Here is a 19,079-nt window from a genome sequence, read left to right as displayed (position 1 = left end):
TACTTTAATTTTTGACAATATTTGGTTGTAACAACCAAGTAACTACCTAGTGCGTGAATGATGCATGTATGAAAAGCAGATGTAAGTCTTAAATCTGTAAATAGTGGAAGTTTAATTTTAAATCTTGTACATAATCTGACTATTCTTCACTGAGTATCACTGAAATGAATAATTTACTTTAATTTTTAACACTGCCTGGTAGTAATAATCATGTTACTAGCTACTGTATGAATGATGGATTTATTGAAAGCAGATGTAAGTATTAAACCTGTAAATATTAGAATTTTAATTTTAATTCATGTACATAATTTTACTGTTCATTGACTGAGGATCATTAAAATTAATGAAACTCGTAGTTTTACTAATAACATTTTTGCAATGTGTTTATCTGATATTTTCCACACCCAGAAGGATCCCCTCTTTTTGTGGGTCTATGGAATGAATAATTAAATCTTATCTTATCTTGTGTAGGATGACACTCCGCCCCATACTGCTACATGCTTAGATCTCTTGTGCGCATCGCTTGGTGAGGCTCGCCCGTGCAAAGGACCTGGGAGATGTGTTATTTTCTACCGGATTTGTCGATACCAAATCTAATGAGGGAGGTTGTAAATGTTTTCTTATATTTTTGTCAGAATATTTTTTTGTGAATTGTAATTTACCTTACTTTATGCTAATTTGCTTATATGTTTGAGAGTGACAGCATATTGATTAATGTGACGAAGAATATCAAAGAGACTGGTTACAAGTGGAAGCTTGTGTGTTGTGTAAAATGTCTTTGACGCTGGAGTCGTCTTTGACCGTAGTCAGTCGGCAGTGAACTCTCGGTGTGTATGACAGTGGAACAATGTGCAGGTCGCCGTTATAATAATTTGCAAGTGAACAGGAAAAATAAATTATGTAACTACTTTTTTTATATAAACATCAAGAAGGAACCACATTCGAAGAAATGGTATTTGAAGCACCAAAAATGAGGCAAACGCATTGAACCAGGTCATTTCTTCAGTCGATGAAACAGCATCGTGGAATAATACATTCACTAGATGACTGAAGCCAACACAGAAAAGTCAAATATCATCTTATAAACATTTCATGGAAAAGTGAGTACTGTCACGAAATATGCTAAATTCAAGTATATAAAAATAGTGAGCATATTTCACCCGCTGAGCCGCCGCTTCCATCATGCTTTGCCTGGCAGGTCCCCATACCTCAATCCATGCAATAACTGGTTACAGGGTTACCAAAAGTCGCAATCATACAATCTCATCAGGGATGATAGCATCTGACAGCAATTTTGCACCATACCTACTGATATGCTGTACAGTGCTGTTCCCAACATTGTTCCTAGATCACAAGTGTTGTTGAATGAAGGCCGACACCTTTAACATTGCTATAAAGAACATCGTCTTTACTACACATCAACTGTTATGTTAATTATTGCTTTTGTATCATATGAAGCACCTTCTGTTGGTCATTTTGTGCCCTTTTATTTGGTTTCAATAAAACCTCATGTCTTTTCAAGCATGTGTGTCAATTTTTACAACTCTACCTACCAAGGGTGCCCATGCCCATGGGCACGGTAAGGGAGCCACTCCCTCCCCAGCTCTCAGGCAAAGGCAAAGAAAAAGATATAAGAAAATGATTTAAAAGTCGGTATTATGTAGGTGTTTAACTGTGACCTAACTGGTCCTATTTACAAGTCACCATTCGCCTTTCTAAACATTAAAAATACTCAATACCTCCAGGTCTAGCCCCTCCCTATACAAATTACCTTATGGACACCCTTGCTGCCTAGACTATTCCGTGAACTACTAAATAGATACAAAGCTCCCGCCTAACACAGTAGTGCAAATTTATATGCCTACCAGGTCCGTAGATGGTGAAGAGATGGAAGAAATGTGATGATGATGTTTGGTTTGTGGGGCGTTCAGCTGCACGGTTATTAGCACCCAAACAAATTCCCAACCTTTGCTCAGCCCAATCTCGCCACTTTCATGAATGATGAGAACAACACAAACACCCAGTCATCTCGAGGCAGGTGAAAATCCCTGAACCCGCTGGGAATCGAACCTGGGAGCCCATGCTCGGGAAGTGAGAACGCGACTGAGAGACCACGAGCTGCAGACGCTGGAAGAAATGTATGATGCAATAAAAGAAATTACTCAGATAGTGAAGGGAGACGAAAATTTAATAGTCATGGGGGACTAATTCGATAGTAGGAAAAGGAAGAGAGGGAAAAGATAGGTGAATATGGGCTAGGGGTAAGGAATGAAAGAGGAAGCTGCCTGGTAGAATTTTGCACAGGGCAAAACTTACTCATGGCTAACACTTTGTTTAAGAATCATGAAAGAAGGTTGTATATGTGGAAGAGGCCTGAAGACACTGGAAGGTTTCAGACAGATTATATAATGGTAAGACAGAGATTTAGGAACCAGGTTTTCAATTATAAGACATTTCCTGGGGCAGATGTGGACTCTGGCCACAATTTAATGGTTATAAACTGTAGATTAAAACACAGGAAAAGTGCAAAAAGGTAGGAATTAAAGGATATAGGACCTGGATAAACTGGAAGAACCAGAGGTTGTTGAGAATTTCAGAAAGAGTGTTAGGGAACGATTGACAAAAACGGATGAAAGAAATACAGTAGAAGAAGAACGGGTAGCTTTGAGAGATGAAACAACAAAGGTAGCAGAGGATCACATAGGTAAAAACACGAGGGCTAGCGGAAATCCTTGAGTAACAGAAGAGGTACTGAATTTAATTGATGAAAGGAGAAAATATAAAAACGCACTAAATGAAGCAAGCGAAAAGGAATACAAAAATCTCAAAAATGAGATCAAAAGGCAGAGCAAAATAGATAAGCGTGGATGGCTAGAGGGCAAATGTAAGTATGTAAAGTATATATCACTAGGGGTAAGATAGATACTGCCTACAGCCAAATTAAAGAGACCTTCGGAGAAAAGAGACCACCTCTAAGAATATCAAGAGCTCAGATGGAAAACCAGTCCTAAGCAAAGAAGGGTAAGCAGAAAGGTGGAAGGAGTCTATAGAGGGTCTATACAAGGGCGATGTAATCTCAAATAAAGCAGGTGTTAACAGGTGTGAAAATTACAGAACTATCAGTTTAATAAGCCATGGCTGCAAAATACATACACAAATTATTTACAGATGAATGGAAAGACTTGTAGAAGTCGACCTCAGGGAAGATAAGTCTTGATTCCATAGAAATGTTGGAACAAGCTAGGCAATACTGCCCCTATGAATTCTCATAGGAGACAGGTTAAGGAAAGGCAAACCTACATTTATAGCATTTGTAGATTTAGAGAAAGCTTTTCACAGTGTAGACTGAAATACTCTTTTTCAAATTCTAAAGGTGGTAGGGATAAAATAAAGGGAGCAAAAGGCTATTTACAATTTGTACAGAAAACAGATGGCAGTTATAAGAGTCGAGGGGCATGAAAGGGAAGCAGTGGTTGAGAAGGGAGTGAAACAGGGTTGTAGTCTACCCCGATGTTATTCAGTCCGTATATTGAGCAAGCAGTGAAGGAAACAAAAAAAAAAATTTGGAGTAGGAATTAAAATCCACAGAGACGAAATAAAAGGTTTGAGGTTTGCTGACGACATTGTAGTTCTGTCAGAAACAGCAAATGACCTGGAAGAGCAGCTGACCGGAAATAACAGTGTCTTGAAAGGAGGATATAATATGAGCATCAACAAAAGCAAAACAAGGATAATGGAATGTAGTCAAATTAAATCAGGTGATGATGAGGGAATTAGATTAGGAAATGAGACGCTTAAAGTAGTAAATAAGTTTTGCTATTTGGGGAGCAAAATAACTGATGATGTTTGAAGTAGAGAGGATATAAAAATGTAGACTGGCTACATCATAAAAAGCGTTCCTGAAGAAGAGAAATTTGTTAACATCGAGTATAATGTTCAAATGTGCGTGAAATCTTATGGGACTTAACTGCTAAGGTCATCAGTCCCTAAGCTTACACACTACTTAACCTAAATTATCCTAAGGACAAACACACACACACCCATGCCCGAGAGAGGACTCGAACCTCCGCCGGGACCAGCTGCACAGTCCATGACTGCAGTGCCTTAGAAACATCGAGTATAGATTTAAGTGGAAGTTTTCGAAACATGGTGCTACAGAAGAATGCTGAAGATTAGATAGGTAGATCACATACTGATGAAGAGGTACTGAACAGAATTGGGGAGAAGAGGATTCTGTGGCACAACTTGACTAGAAGAAGGAATTGGTTGGTAGGACTAGGGCACGTTCTGAGGGATCAAGGGATCACCAATTTAGTATTGGAGGGCAGCGTGGAGAGTAAAAATCGTAGATAGAGACCAAGAGATGAATACACTAGCATATTCAGAAGGATGTAGTTGCAGTAGTTATTCGGAGATGAAGAGGCTTGCACAGGATAGAGTAGAATGGACAGCTGCATCGAACCATTCTGTGAACTCAAGACCACAACAACTAAATTTTCAAATGTTAACAGAATTTTTTTATGACCCTGTACTTCTAAATTCAGCGCCGAAACGCCCAGATGTGTCACAAATCAAGCCATTGCCTTTGCTCATGACAACGGACCTAATCACATTTCGTCGCTTTTTCGTGATTTTTTACCAAAAACATGACTGTAATGGAGCTCCATAACAAATATATTCGTAGGTGTGGCCCTCTTTGACTTCTTTCCGTTTGCAAAACTAAAGAAAACCTTTAAGAGACGTTTCATCAATGAAGATGAGATTAAATATGCATTGTAGGGAGAGATAAAAGATATCCCAGTTCCAGAAGTGTTTCGGGGATTGGAAAAGCGTATAATATCTAATGGGGAATATTTTGAAGAGGACAACAGTAATGTAGAGGAATAAATGAAATTACTTCCAAAAAAAGACAGTCGCATTATATTTTGTTTAAACCTTGTGCGTAAAATTATAAGTGGTTCCAGTGAAGACTTTTTCTTTTTGGGTTGTGTCCGCTCCTGGTAGCTGAGTGGTCAGCGCGACGGAATGTCATACATAATGACCCGGGTTCGATTCCCGGATGGGTCGAAGATTTCCTCCACTCAGGGACTGAGTGTTGTGTTGTCCTTATCATCATTTCATCCCCATAGACACGGCAGTCGCCGAAGTGGCGTCCACTCGAATGACTTGCACCAGTCTACCCAACGGGAGGCCCTAGCCACACGGCATTTCCTCATTGGGGTCACGACCCTCCCACCTCCCCACTCGTTGGATCCGCGCCTGATTGTGTAGGGTCAGGTGATTGCGTGGTACTAGTTCCACATCATCCACAGCGATCCAAAGCAATCAGTGTGCCCTTTCGACGGGGGTGGCCAGTACATTGTGGGGTGAGCTTATTTGCTAATTTGTTTTGGTGGGGCGACTGACCGGAGCTGGTGCCAGGCGTGGAAGGCTTGCTCGGGCACGGCGTCGAGGTGGCAGCCCTGCAGGTAGAGCACGCGCACGGCGGCGGCGGCGGGCGCGCCGGGCAGCAGCGCCTGCAGGCCGGCGCCGCCCCCGCCCTCGCCCCCGCAGCCAGACACGTTCACCAGCAGCGCGCCCTCCGGCAGCTCGGCGGGGATGGCCGACAGGTGGGGACAGTCGACGCGCAGCCCGCCGGGCCCGCACTCGCAGTCCGTAGGGCACTTCTGCAACACCACGGTTACACACCTTCAAAACATGGTCCAAATGGCTCTGAGCACTATGGGACTTAACTTCTGAGGTCATCAGTCCCCTAGAACTTGTTGTTGTTGTTGTTGTGGTCCTCAGTCCTGAGACTGGTTTGATGCAGCTCTCCATGCTACTCCATCCTGTGCAAGCTTCTTCATCTCCTAGTACCTACTGCAGCCTACATCCTTCTGAATCTGCTTAGTGTATTCATCTCTTGGTCTCCCTCTACGATTTTTACCCTCCACGCTGCCCTCCAATACTAAATTGGTGATCCCTTGATGCCTCAGAACATGACCTACCAACCGATCCCTTCTTCCGGTCAAGTTGTGCCACAAACTTCTCTTCTCCCCAATCCTATTCAATACTTCCTCATTAGTTATGTGATCTACCCATCTAATCTTCAGCATTCTTCTGTAGCACCACATTTCGAAAGCTTCTATTCTCTTCTTGTCTAAACTATTTATCGTCCATGTTTCACTTTCATACATGGCTACACTCCATACAAATACTTTCAGAAACGACTTCCTGACACTTAAATCTATACTCGATGTTAACAAATTTCTCTTTTTCAGAAACGCTTTCCTTGCCATTGCCAGTCTACATTTTATATCCTCTCTACTTCGACCATCATCAGTTATTTTGCTCCCCAAATAGCAAAACTCCTTTACTACTTTAAGTGTCTCATTTCCTAATCTAATTCCCTCAGCATCACCCGACTTAATTCGGCTACATTCCAGTATCCTCGTTTTGCTTTTGTTGGTGTTCATCTTATATACTCCTCTCAAGACACTGTGCATTCCATTCAACTGCTCTTCCAAGTCCTTTGCTGTCTCTGACAGAATTACAATGTCATCGGCGAACCTCAAAGTTTTTATTTCTTCTCCATGGATTTTAATACCTACTCCGAATTTTTCTTTTGTTTCCTTTACTGCTTGCTCAATATACAGATTGAATAACATCGGGGAGAACTTAGAACTACTTAAACCTAACTAACCTAAGGACATCACACACATCCATGGCCGAGGCAGGATTCGAACCTGCGACCGTAGTGGTCGCGCGGTTCCAGACTGTAGCGCCTAGAACCGCTCGGCCATCTCGGCCGGCTACACACCTTCACTCGCTGCACCCTGACACGTGACAACTGGCCCACAGCACTTTCACTGTCTCCGCATCAGAACAGTTCCTATTAGGCGAGACTAGACACCCACATAGGAAGGGCGGACATTAATTTCAAATTAAACCGCGAAAAAATTGAGCAGGTGAGGAGAAAAAATGAAAAAGAGAAAAAATGCATGCGGAACAGTTGCTTAACAAGTCTTTACTTTTTGAATAGTGTATACAGAAAACCTACACACACCGATTTGTACCTAAATGCCTTCAGTTGCCACCACAGCTCCCAGCGTGAAGGCGTTTTGCGCACACTTCGTCACAGGGCACGATCGATTTGCGATCAGGAGAGCCTTCCAGCAGAACTGCACACCTAGAGACAACATTTCGGAAAAATGGGTACAACCAGACGCAAACAAGACACGCACTCAGACAGACTGCGCCAAGAGAACAAGAAGAAGAAACAGAAGAACACAAGTCGTTGGCGTGCATTCCGTTTGTCGGAAACACCTCAAGAAAAATCGGCAGAATCCTGGGGAAACACAATGTGAAATGTGTATTCCGACCCCCTGCAAAAACCTTGACTCTACTGGGTTCAATGAAAGATGACCTAGACCTTCGAAAACCAGGCGTTTATCCATTACCCTGTCAGTGCGGAAAATCATATATTGGGGAGACAGTCCGCACTATAGAAGAGAGGTGTCGCGAACACAAGCGCCGTACTGAATTACGCCAGGCCATTAAATCAGCCGTGACTGACCATTGTATAAACACTGGCCATACTATGGACTATGGACTATGAAAAAACAAAAATACTCCGTCAATCCTCCTACTTCTGGGACTGTGTTACTAAAGAGGCCATCGAAATCCGACTACAGGACGATCTAATTAATAAAGACAGCGGCCTTCAACTTAGTCAGGCTTGGAACCCTGCACTCAGGCTGGAGAGAAAGATGCGGGCCCAGAGATAGAGGACCGCCCCCGACGGCGGCAGCAGGGGACTGCAGACCCCAGTTCAGACCCAGGCGCCGCTTCCCCCACCACCTCCTGTAGCCGCCGCATCGGCCGCACTAAAGACACCACGAGAGGAACGGTGGAGGGGGTAACGGCTAGTATATATAGGGCGCCGAGAGGAACAGCACAGCATTCGTCAGGAACCACCTGAAGATGACAGCGCGTACGTCTGCCGAAATATTGTGGTGAAATTACGACGCTACCCGATCGGATACCCGAGAACTGTTCAAATTGGAAATACGCCTGGAAAACTTCAGATCGCATATCAAGTCTTTACTTTCTTCGACCAAAGTGCTTGCTGGAGGTTTATTCCTCATTCTATAAATATTTCAATTAAAACAATGACCTAATAATATCACGATTATCCAGATGACCAAATTTGATGCCTCGGCATGTCTCCCGTTAGTATAGCATAATTTCTAAATTTAAAAAAAATTCATTTGCACCAGAAAATAGTTTCACACTTTTATTAGTTCATTTTCTTGGAATTAACTAAAATACGTAACTGAAGCCAAATTTGGTTGCACTGGCATACTCAGTTGAGTTCTGGTTTAAAGTGTTGAGTACTGTCTTCCTACTTCAGTTATTTTCGGAAATTTTAAAAAACTGAGGTCAGAAACTAAGAAACCGAGGACATCTGTTGTCCTCAATCAGTTTTCAAGGAATTGAGAACTAAGCATGAAAAACTGAGGACTGTTCGTAGAAACTGAGGACGTCTGGTCATCTTAGTTTAATGATTAAAAATATACATACACCAAAAAAAGTTTTGCATCACCCTTTTTCCCAGAACTCCTGAAGACAGACGTTGACTGTGGATGTTGTATCACAGACACAGTCCCTTGGACTGTTCACAGATGTCACTAAACACGCCCAAATATGTAAACAGCCATGTATGAGCAGCACGTGTTAGACGGAGGGGTCCGATAGCCGACCAGTTTCCGTCATTCCACCAGGAAGGAGGTACACGACTAGTGTTGTCTATAGTTCAACCATACTTGGACCGTCAGTACCGCCGTTCGATCATGTCCAGGCGTCTCGGAGTGAACCAAATCGATGTTGTTCGGACATGGAGGAGATACAGAGAGACAGGAACCGTCGATGACATGCCTCGCTCACGCCGCCCCAGGGCTATTACTGCAGTGGATGACGGCTACCTACGGATTATGGCTCGGAGGAACCCTGACAGCAACGCCACCATGTTGAATAATGCTTTTCGTGCAGCCACAGGACGTCGTGCTACGACTCAAATTGTGGGCAATAGGCTGCATGATGCGCAACTTCATTCCCGACGTCCATGGGGAGGTCCATCTTTCCAACCACGACACCATGCAGCGCGGTACAGATGAGTCCAACAACATGCCAAATGGACTGCTCAGGACTGACATCACGTTCCCTTCACCGATAAGTGTCGCATATGCCTTCAACCAGATAATCCTAGGAGACGTGTTTGGAGGCAACCAGGTCACGGTGAACGCCTTAAACACTCTGTCCAGCGAATACAGCGAGGCGGAGGTTCCTTGCTGTTTTGGGGTGGCATTATGTGGGGCCGACGTACGCCGCTGGTGGTCATGGAAGCCCATAACGGCTCTGTACGATACTTGAATGCCATCCTCCGACCGATAGTGCAACAATATCGGCAGCATACTGGCGAGACATTCCTCTTCATGGACGACAATTCGCGCCGCCATCGTGCACATCTTGTGAATGACTTCCTTCAGGATAAAGACATCGCTTGACTAGAGTGGCCAGCATGTTCTCCAGAGATGAACCCTATCGAACATGCCTGGGATAGATTGAAAAGGGCTGTTTATAGACGACGTGACCCACCAGCCACTCTGAGGGATCTACGTCGAATTGCCGTTGAGGAGTGGGACAATCTGGACCAACAGTGCCGGTAGCTATGGCCGAGCCGTTCCAGGCGCTTCAGTCCGGAACCCCGCTGCTGCTACGGTCGCAGGTTCGAATCCTGCCTCGGGTATGGATGTGTGTGGTGTCCTTAGGTCGGTTAGGTTTAAGTAGTTCAAGTCTAGGGGACTGATGACCTCAGATGTTAAATCCCTTAGTGCTTAGAACCATTTGAACCATTCTGGACCAACAGTGTCTTGATGAACTTGTGGATAGTATGCCACGACGAATACAGGCATGCCTCAATGCAAGAGGACGTGCTACTGGGTATTAAAGGTACCGGTGTGTACAGCAATCTGGACCACCACCTCTGAAGGTCTCGCTGTATGGTGGTATAACATGTAATGTGTGGTTTTCATGAGCAATAAGAAGGGCGGAAATGATGTTTATGTTGATCTCTATCCCAGTTTTCTGTACAGGTTCCGGAACTCTCCGAAACGAGGTGATGCAAAACTTTTTTTGATGTGTGCAATAGGAGATTTGCATTGTTGTGCCGTTGGTTGGACGCTGGTTGTTGTGGAGGGGAGGGGGGATATCGGGGAGACCGATGGTAGCAAAAAGAGAGGACGCGATTGTTCGATTCTCGCCTAGGGCGGCAGAGCACCTAACAACAACGCCCCTGCTCCTCATGTGATGCAATTCTGCTCAACTCGTCACATTTCTCATAAATCAGATATAGATTACGACCACTCGAACCATTACAAAACGTATGCTTGAGACGGAAACTGTTTTTGTTCCTCATGACAAATTCTACGCAACAAAAGTTGGTTCCTATGTAACCTAACACTAAATTATTCCCGGCTTTACCAGTATGTATTGGAAGCCAGAAGTAACTCCGATTCGCGGTGACATAATGTGTTTTGTGTGTGGGGGGGTGGGGGGGGGGGATAGGTTGCATCCACATGTTCTGCAAAGACAGAGAGAACACAAGCCTGTCGCAGTTAAGATCAGCAATGCCTTCTGAAGCAATTCATGTATTTCAGTCGAATCAGAAGATTGAAATACCTCGATCATTAGTTTCACTACAGGATTATTAATTAACTAAAATACTGATAAAGATATACTAATAACTTTCATAATACTTTGCCAAGACGAAGTCCAATTAAAGTTTTGTAGTTCTCTGATCAAACGGAAACCTTTGGTATACACCCACATCACAATAACATTCAGTTTAATTTTATTTTTTGCAGTGATTTTTGTTGTATATGTTATGAGTCCTTCCAAATCCTTTCATCCCAATTTAGTTGGTATATTACAAACATGATTTGCACGCCATTAGAACCAGCAACTTGCGAGGGACGCCCAGTGTCATGTAGATGCAATGAACTATCTGCATAACTGGCCATCAAAATACCTTAAAATTACACAATACTTAATTTGAGCCATGGCACACGTCATGATTCCGACGTAGGGCTTGTTTCACGCCACAGAAATGGCGCCACAAGCTATTACAATAAAAGCAACAGATTCTAACGATAGAGGCGGAGGAGGGCACTTGCCAGTAACACTTCCATAGCTGCATGGGCGGTTGTTGCAGTGAGAGTCTTAGCATGCTATCGACAGCTGCAGATGTGCATATTTTCTCACGTTGGCGCTGTATTGTTTTTGCTCAGCCTGAAGTTGGCAACGCCGATGCAGCAAGGAAGTTTAGTGCATCAACTGTGATTTTGGAAACCAAATAAACAAACATCACGCAAAGTGTTTTAAACGACAAAGTTTAAAAGGTCACCTCAAACATAATAACGGATTCATGGACCTGCAACCCTGGACACCCAGCGACAACAAGGTAAGTATAGCCACAGGAGCTGTTGATTTGGAAATCTGCGTTATATGTGGGGGCTCTAATTAATGATATTTTTTATTAGCTATAAAGTAGATTTCACTTTAGGTTGGCCAGCCACACTTCGTAACGCAAGGGCTATCATGGTACCATGCTTTCTCAGGTGTGTGTAAACTTCTTCAGTCTAGAATATGTGCGGTTTGTTCACTGCATCTACGAAACGCTGGGAAACTGTACAAGCTTCATGACAATTAAACGAACAATAACATTTTTATGGTAACCGAAAAGGTAGGCTACTATCGAGACGGGATCACTTGAATAGAAATAAAATTACAAAATAAGATTTAACTTTCAATTACCTTGATTACGTGCCCAGTTAGTCAAATATAATAACGTTTTGGGCACGCTTATGAAGGCTACACCAGTACATGAAATTTATCTGTATGCTAGTGGAAGGGGAGACAACACGTCAACAGGGTCTGCAGTGCCGGAGAACTGACAGGACAACGCTGACGTGAGGAAGTTTATGCGAAATTGGTTCAAACATCAAGATAAAGAATTCATTGCAGCCGGAATAGAAAAGCACATAGCCCGTTGGAATGTTCAAGGGGATTATGTTGAAAAGTAGGAAAAATATTGTTTTGTAAAAATAAACGCTTTTTCTCCGGACCAATTTGTCTTTTCAATTATTGAATGACCCTCGTATTAAACTTCTGCCCAGTCGATAGTTCCATTAGCACATTAAACGAAGTCAGATCACGGATGTTAGTCATCACCTGCCTGCCCTGCCTCTACTATCTGATTTCTCTTGTTCTGTTCGAACTTCATTTGGAATGCAGCGTGGAATTACATCTTGCCTTGCAGACCACATACAAGTTGGTGTCAACAGTTCGCCGCCTTAAGCTCCGATGGTTGCTACGGTGTAGTGCGCCATTTGTGGCCCATCGTCTGCATGGCAGTTATTATCCGCGATTACTTCTATCTGGATATGCATCGTGATAATACTAATACTTGCTGATTCACGCAATAGTAAATTTTTAAATGTTCTCGACACACTTTCCACAGTGTAGAGTGGTATATTGTACTATTAAAAATGAAAACTCATTTATTTTTCTTCGTAATGTAGGTAATAACTTAGGAGCTGGTAGGGCATTCGCCAGCGAAAGCCAGAGGCCTCGATTTCGAGTCTCGGTCCGGCGATTTAATTTGCCAGGAATTTTCGTCCTGTACACACACACACACACACACACACACACACACACACACACTCTTTATATATCATTTACGGATAGTCAGTACCTTAACTAGGACCAATACAGGCAACACGGTAACTGGATTTGGAACTGAAATCACATATATACTACTGCATATGAAATGTTGAATGACTCTGAAGTTTAATACAATATCAAACGAAACGTAAGAGATAAAATTTAAATAAATTTTGGAATTACCAGCTTCGAATGCAAATGGCAGTTTGTACAAGTTCGATATTTTACCAAAAAGTATTATACAATATTTTCTAGCACCTGCTTTGCCGGTGAAGTTGCTGTTCTCATAAGCTGTAATTCGAATGCAGTGGAACTGAGATGAGTATGCGAATGAAGACTGGGGCGGTGTGAACATTTTTCCACATAAGCGACCTTTCATTTAGCGTCCCCGCTCCCCCCCTTTCCCCTCGTACATTTTCAGCTGTCTCAATTTCCGATACTATTTATGACACGCATTGTATACAAATTTTGCACAACCTCAGCTGTTAACTCAGATACTTCCTGTATAGAAATGTTACAGTTGTGATTCGGCGCTCAAACGGCGGCTTGTGTCGCTTGGGCTTTCAACCGACCTGAATTTGGAGTACGCAGAGGCTTTTTCACGATTCATGTATAGCTGGCGCAGTTTTCATTGTGACTAGACATTAAATATCGTCTAAAACCAATAAAAATTCTCTTCTGTTGGCATTTATAGATAATTCAACTAGCCGTTTTACAAGCATTTCGTCCCAAAACGCGCAGAACTTGTGGCCAACTATTGTCTTATTGACGAAGAATGAGTAATAAATAACACGTACGATACGATTACTAGCTGCCTGCCACACTCCCCACTAATTCTGAATTGCCAACATCGCAAGACTTTGGGCAGATCTCGTTTCCGTGAGTAGCCTCCAAATTTTCTTTTCCAGCGAAGGTAAAGATTTTCCAACAGTTGTTTTAGTGTGGTGTCCAGCGTTGACTACCTTATCAGTGCCACATTTCTTAGCCTGCCAGCACTTCATCTATCAAGAGAATCTTCTCCAACTACAGCTTTGTTTGGTCAAGATCAAGAAATAATTTACGAGAAAGACCCTGTTAAGTCCCATAGTGCTCAAAGCCATTTGAGAAAGACCCACAAAAATTGTACTTCAGGCAATACGATTCTACATCAAGCTTAAAGTTTTTTTCTTAGCAGTAAATAGTTGTCTTCAGTAACTACGATGCCTCTTTTTAATTTGCGTAACGCTAACTATGTAACATTTTTAAAGTTAATTAAATTGTTGTAATTAATTATAGTTGCGTCTTATTGGGTTTTTTGTTTTTAAACCGCATTTTTTGGTCGCATTATATTACAACAACCAAGGTTGTATCAGAGTTGGGAGTCGTCGTTTTAAAACTCTCTTTTTGAGCAGTGGTATTCATACTTCAACTGTATATTTCATTGTGTGCTTCTGTCAATTTATACGCTAATTCCAACTTCGCTTTCATGAAACGTGTGTATGGCCATTAACTCTGTATGGGTCCTGTTAACCACACCACGCAAAGCATAAAACGCGGGCGAATTTCTCTCGTGGGCTATATACGTGGACGACGCGTGTTTTATCCCTCTGCACACCACTACGCGCTAGCGTGGGTCGGAGCTCGCCTACTCCGTCCCCTGCTTCCGTTGCAAAGCAACAAATAAAAACACAAAAATCAAAAAGCACAAATAGCAGAAGCAAAAGTGGTGCATGTCTTGGTACTCAGAATGCTGATTGCTTTCCGTTCGGTTACTTTAGAGAGGTACAGTCATAAAAACAATGTTGTAAATTTACTAATACCACGACGACGTAATATCTCGGGCTGTTACTGTTACTGCAACGAAATTCGAAAACTGTACCAATTAAAAACAAATACGCTGGTGGAAAAAATGTATGTGTTAATTCCTAAGGGATCAAACTGCTGAGGTCATCGGTCCCTAAACTTACACAGCCGAGTCCAAGACAGGACTCAAACCTCCGGCGGGAGGGACCGTGCAATCCGTGACATGGCGCCTCAAACCATGCGGCCCCTGGCGGAAAAGAAATCACAACACCACGGAGTTGTGTGACATAACTGAAAATTTGCAGGCGTGTTTCTATATCTGAAAGATGATTTTTATTCAAATTTCGCTCCAGTCGCATTACAGTGGCGCTAGTACTAGTATCGACACTATGAGAAAGTGTATCAGATCTGCTTTAAATACGCGCCGTAGCGATCGTGACTGTTAGTTACCTATGAGACTGGACGTGGTGAGTTGATTTAGTCGAGAATGCTTTTAAGGCGACAAAGACGTCATCATCAAGACCTCATTGAGGTCGTATAATTGGGCTAAGGGAAGCTGAATATCCTTAAAAAAAAAAGGTTCAAATGGCTCTAAGCACTATGGGACTCAATATCTGTGGTCATCAGTCCCCTAGAACTTAGAACTACTTTAACCTAACTAACCTAAGGACATCACACACATTCATGCCCGAGGCAGGATTAGAACCTGCGACCGGAGCGGTCGCGCGGTTCCAGACTGAAGCGCCTAGAACCGCTCGGCCACATCGGCCGGCTGAATATTCCCTTTGTAGAAAGACTTGGCAGGAATGTAGCCATCATGCACGGTTGCTGGCAACGGAGGCCACGAGTGTATACTGTCGCAAGAAGACCGGGCTCTGGATGGCCATGTGGCACTACAGAGGCGAAGACCAACATGTTCAGCATCGTACTGCATCTGCAGCACAAATTTGAGCAGCAGTTGGCATCACAGTGACAAGTCGGTTCCTTCAAGGACAGCTCCGAGCAGACGCCCTGTAAAGTGCATTCCACTGACCCCAAACAACCGCCATTAGCAACTTTTGTGGCGTCAAGCGAGAGGTCATTGAAGGTGAGGGTGGAGGTCTATTGTGTTTATTGTTGAAAGCTGGTTCTGCCTCGGTGAAAGTGATGGTCGTCTGTTGGTTAGTAGCAGGCCAGTTGAAGGTTTGCAACCGACCTGGCTGCGTGCCAGACACATGAACCTACACCTGGAGTTATGATCTGGAGTGCGATTTCGTAAGACAGCAGGAACACTTTCGTGGTTATATCACGCACCCAGCCTATAAATTTGTGCGTCAGTCTGGTGATTCGACCTGTTGTTCTGCCATTCATTAACAGCACTCCTAGGGTTTTCTCTCCAAGGGTACTACACTCGCTCGCATACTGCTGTTGTAGCCCAACATACTTTACAAAGTGCCTTGTCCTGCTCGATCACCAGATTTGTCTCCAATCGAGCACAAATGGAACGTCATCGGACGCCAACTCCAACCTCTCATCCCCAACCAGCGTTTACCGTCGCTGTATCGATGACCAAGGCAACAACATGAATTCCATCCCACAAACTGACATCCAGTTCCTGTACAACACAACGCATGCACGTTTTCACGATTGCATTCAACAGTCTGGCAGTTACACCGGTTATTAATGTACCAACAATTTATATGTGCAATCGCTTATCTCACGCTTACGTTAATCTGTAATCTTGCAATATTAATCACTTAAATATGTTACCTAGACAAATGCATTCCCGAAAATTCATTACTCTACATTTATTACTTTTTTTGGTGCTGCGATTTCTTTCCGTCAGTGTTTGGACGGAAAACTGCTTCTGAGGTATATCGCTAACAATAGGTAACCAGGTAGCAAGTGAAGTAGGCCGAGACTGCGAGCAAAAAGGAAGGAAGACGTGGTTTAACGTCGCGTCAACGACGAAGTCATCAGAGACGGAGCTCGAGCTTCGAATGGGAAAGGATGAGATAAGAAATCGACAGGCTACTTCGTCAAGGAACCACCCCGGCATTTGCCTTTATCATTTCAGTGAACGCAAAAGCCCAAAAATCTAAACCTCTATGTGAACCGCTACCCTCCCGAACATAAGTCTAGTATTCAAAGAAGTGCGCCTCCTCGGTCGTGAGGGGATTTCTGGTCAGAATCTACTACTCTGTGTGGGTACGCGTCAAGAGCTTGCGTGTAAATCAGCCGCCAATCACGTCGCGTGTGTTTTGATGGCATTAATGATCAGGTGACTGTATTGAATATGGAGTTCGATAATGCTGAGCATTGAGCACGCTGCGCATGGGCAGAAACAAGGGACTGTGGCGTCGTCTGCTAACATGTACAGGGGTTGGACAAAAATTTGGAAACACAGCGAGAAATGATGCCTGAACATAAATGCAGATGTTAGCCAAGTCCGCTGGTGGTTCTGTTGTATCTGGCCACGAACCGCACCTGTGAAATGTCCTCAATACGTTGCATGTGCCAGTTGTAGTCATAACAGTGTTCTATGTAGTTTTGAGTACATTTGTCGCAGTCCGCAGCTCGTGGTCGTGCGGTAGCGTTCTCGCTTCCCACGCACGGGTTCCCGGGTTCGATTCCCGGCGGGGTCAGGGATTTTCTCTGCCTCGTGATGACTGGGTGTTGTGTGACGTCCTTAGGTTAGTTAGGTTTAAGTAGTTCTAAGTTCTAGGGGACTGATGACCATAGATGTTAAGTCCCATAGTGCTCAGAGTCATTTTGAACATTTGTCGCATCTAAGTGAATTCGAACGTGGAAAGATTGTTGGTGCTCCTATTATGGGTGCTCCTGTAACCAAGGTACGACGGGTGCTTCCATAACCAAGGGAGCCGAAGTGTTTCGTGTTTCAGGAGGGACCGTATCGAAGAATTATGCCGCTACAGAAAAAACGAAAAAACATCATTCGCTTGTTCACAACGCGGATGAAAGTGTTTGATGAATGATCCTGACGGACGGTCATTGAAGAGGATTTTAACAAGGGAACGACAGCTGTAAAAGTCACTGTACAACTTTATGTCACATTCGCGGATCTTTTCAGCTATGAAACTACAAGAAGAAAGCTCCATAAGCTGGGAATTGCAGGAGCAGAAATTCTAAAACCAAACATTCGTGATGCAAATATCTGAAACAATAAACCTGGTGCCTCGGCCAGAAGACCTAAATTATGGAGGAGTGGACGGAAGTCACTAGATCGGATGAGTCTTGTTTTACACAGTTTCCAACTTCTGGCGAAGTTTCCGTCTGGCGTACGGTATTCGAAGCCTACGCTGCAGACTGCTTGTTGCTCCCAAGAGAAACACTGGTGTGTGTGTGGGGGGGGGGGGGGGGGAGGGGGGGTTAATTCGGTGATGGTCTGGGCAGCTATATGGGCTCCACTGTTGATCTGGAAGGTTTGGAAGGTTGCATTACTGTCAAGAATTATCTGCCCATTTTGGCTGATCAGGTCCATTGCACGGTACAGCTTTTCTTCCCAATGGTTGTTCTGTGTTAAAAAACCACAGTGCCTCTTCAGGCAGCTTTCAATGTCTAGGACTGGTCTTGTGAGCAGGAGGAGGAACTGCATCTCCCCTGGTAACCAGTCACCAGTTCTCAATATTACTGAGTCTTTGTGGTCAACTTTGTAAAGAAGCATGCGTGATCGCTATCCAACGCTATCACCGCTACCTGGAACTTGGAACTACACTCCTGGAAATGGAAAAAAGAACACATTGACACCGGTGCGTCAGACCCACCATACTTGCTCCGGACACTGCGAGAGGGCTGCACAAGCAATGATCACACGCACGGCACAGCGGACACACCAGGAACCGCGGTGTTGGCCGTCGAATGGCGCTAGCTGCGCAGCATTTGTGCACCGCCGCCGTCAGTGTCAGCCAGTTTGCCGTGGCATACGGAGCTCCATCGCAGTCTTTAACACTGGTAGCATGCCGCGACAGCGTGGACGTGAACCGTATGTGCAGTTGACGGACTTTGAGCGAGGGCGTATAGTGGGCATGCGGGAGGCCGGGTGGACGTACCGCCGAATTGCTCAACACGTGGGGCGTGAGGTCTCCACAGTACATCGATGTTGCCGCCAGTGGTCGGCGGAAGGTGCACGTGCCCGTCGACCTGGGACCGGACCGCAGCGACGCACGGATGCACGCCAAGACCGTAGGATCCTACGCAGTGCCGTAGGGGACCGCACCGCCACTTCCCAGCAAATTAGGGACACTGTTGCTCCTGGGGTATCGGCGAGGACCATTCGCAACCGTCTCCATGAAGCTGGGCTACGGTCCCGCACACCGTTAGGCCGTCTTCCGCTCACGCCCCAACATCGTGCAGCCCGCCTCCAGTGGTATCGCGACAGGCGTGAATGGAGGGACGAATGGAGACGTGTCGTCTTCAGCGATGAGAGTCGCTTCTGCCTTGGTGCCAATGATGGTCGTATGCGTGTTTGGCGCCGTGCAGGTGAGCGCCACAATCAGGACTGCATACGACCGAGGCACACAGGGCCAACACCCGGC

At 44.4% G+C, this 19,079-nt stretch overlaps 1 protein-coding gene and 1 long non-coding RNA gene across 2 annotated transcripts in view; both read right to left on the bottom strand.

Annotated features, from left to right (window-relative positions):
- Positions 1 to 5,530, bottom strand: part of LOC124605175 (leucine-rich repeat-containing protein 15-like) — a 51,596-nt gene extending 46,066 nt beyond the window's left edge. Inside the window, exon 1 of the mRNA XM_047136687.1 lies at positions 5,407 to 5,530. The gene's annotated coding sequence lies outside the window, so the exon portion shown is untranslated. The remainder of the gene's footprint in view (positions 1 to 5,406) is intronic.
- A 13-nt stretch (positions 5,531 to 5,543) lies between these two features.
- The window catches only part of LOC124605174, a 274,531-nt gene continuing 260,995 nt past the window's right edge, over positions 5,544 to 19,079 (bottom strand). The window contains exon 3 of the long non-coding RNA XR_006978614.1: positions 5,544 to 5,666. This is a non-coding gene — a long non-coding RNA (uncharacterized LOC124605174). The remainder of the gene's footprint in view (positions 5,667 to 19,079) is intronic.

The sequence above is a fragment of the Schistocerca americana genome, chromosome 3 (assembly GCF_021461395.2).
Source record: "Schistocerca americana isolate TAMUIC-IGC-003095 chromosome 3, iqSchAmer2.1, whole genome shotgun sequence".
NCBI lineage: Eukaryota > Metazoa > Arthropoda > Insecta > Orthoptera > Acrididae > Schistocerca > Schistocerca americana.
This window is presented reverse-complemented; position numbering and strand designations above follow the sequence as displayed.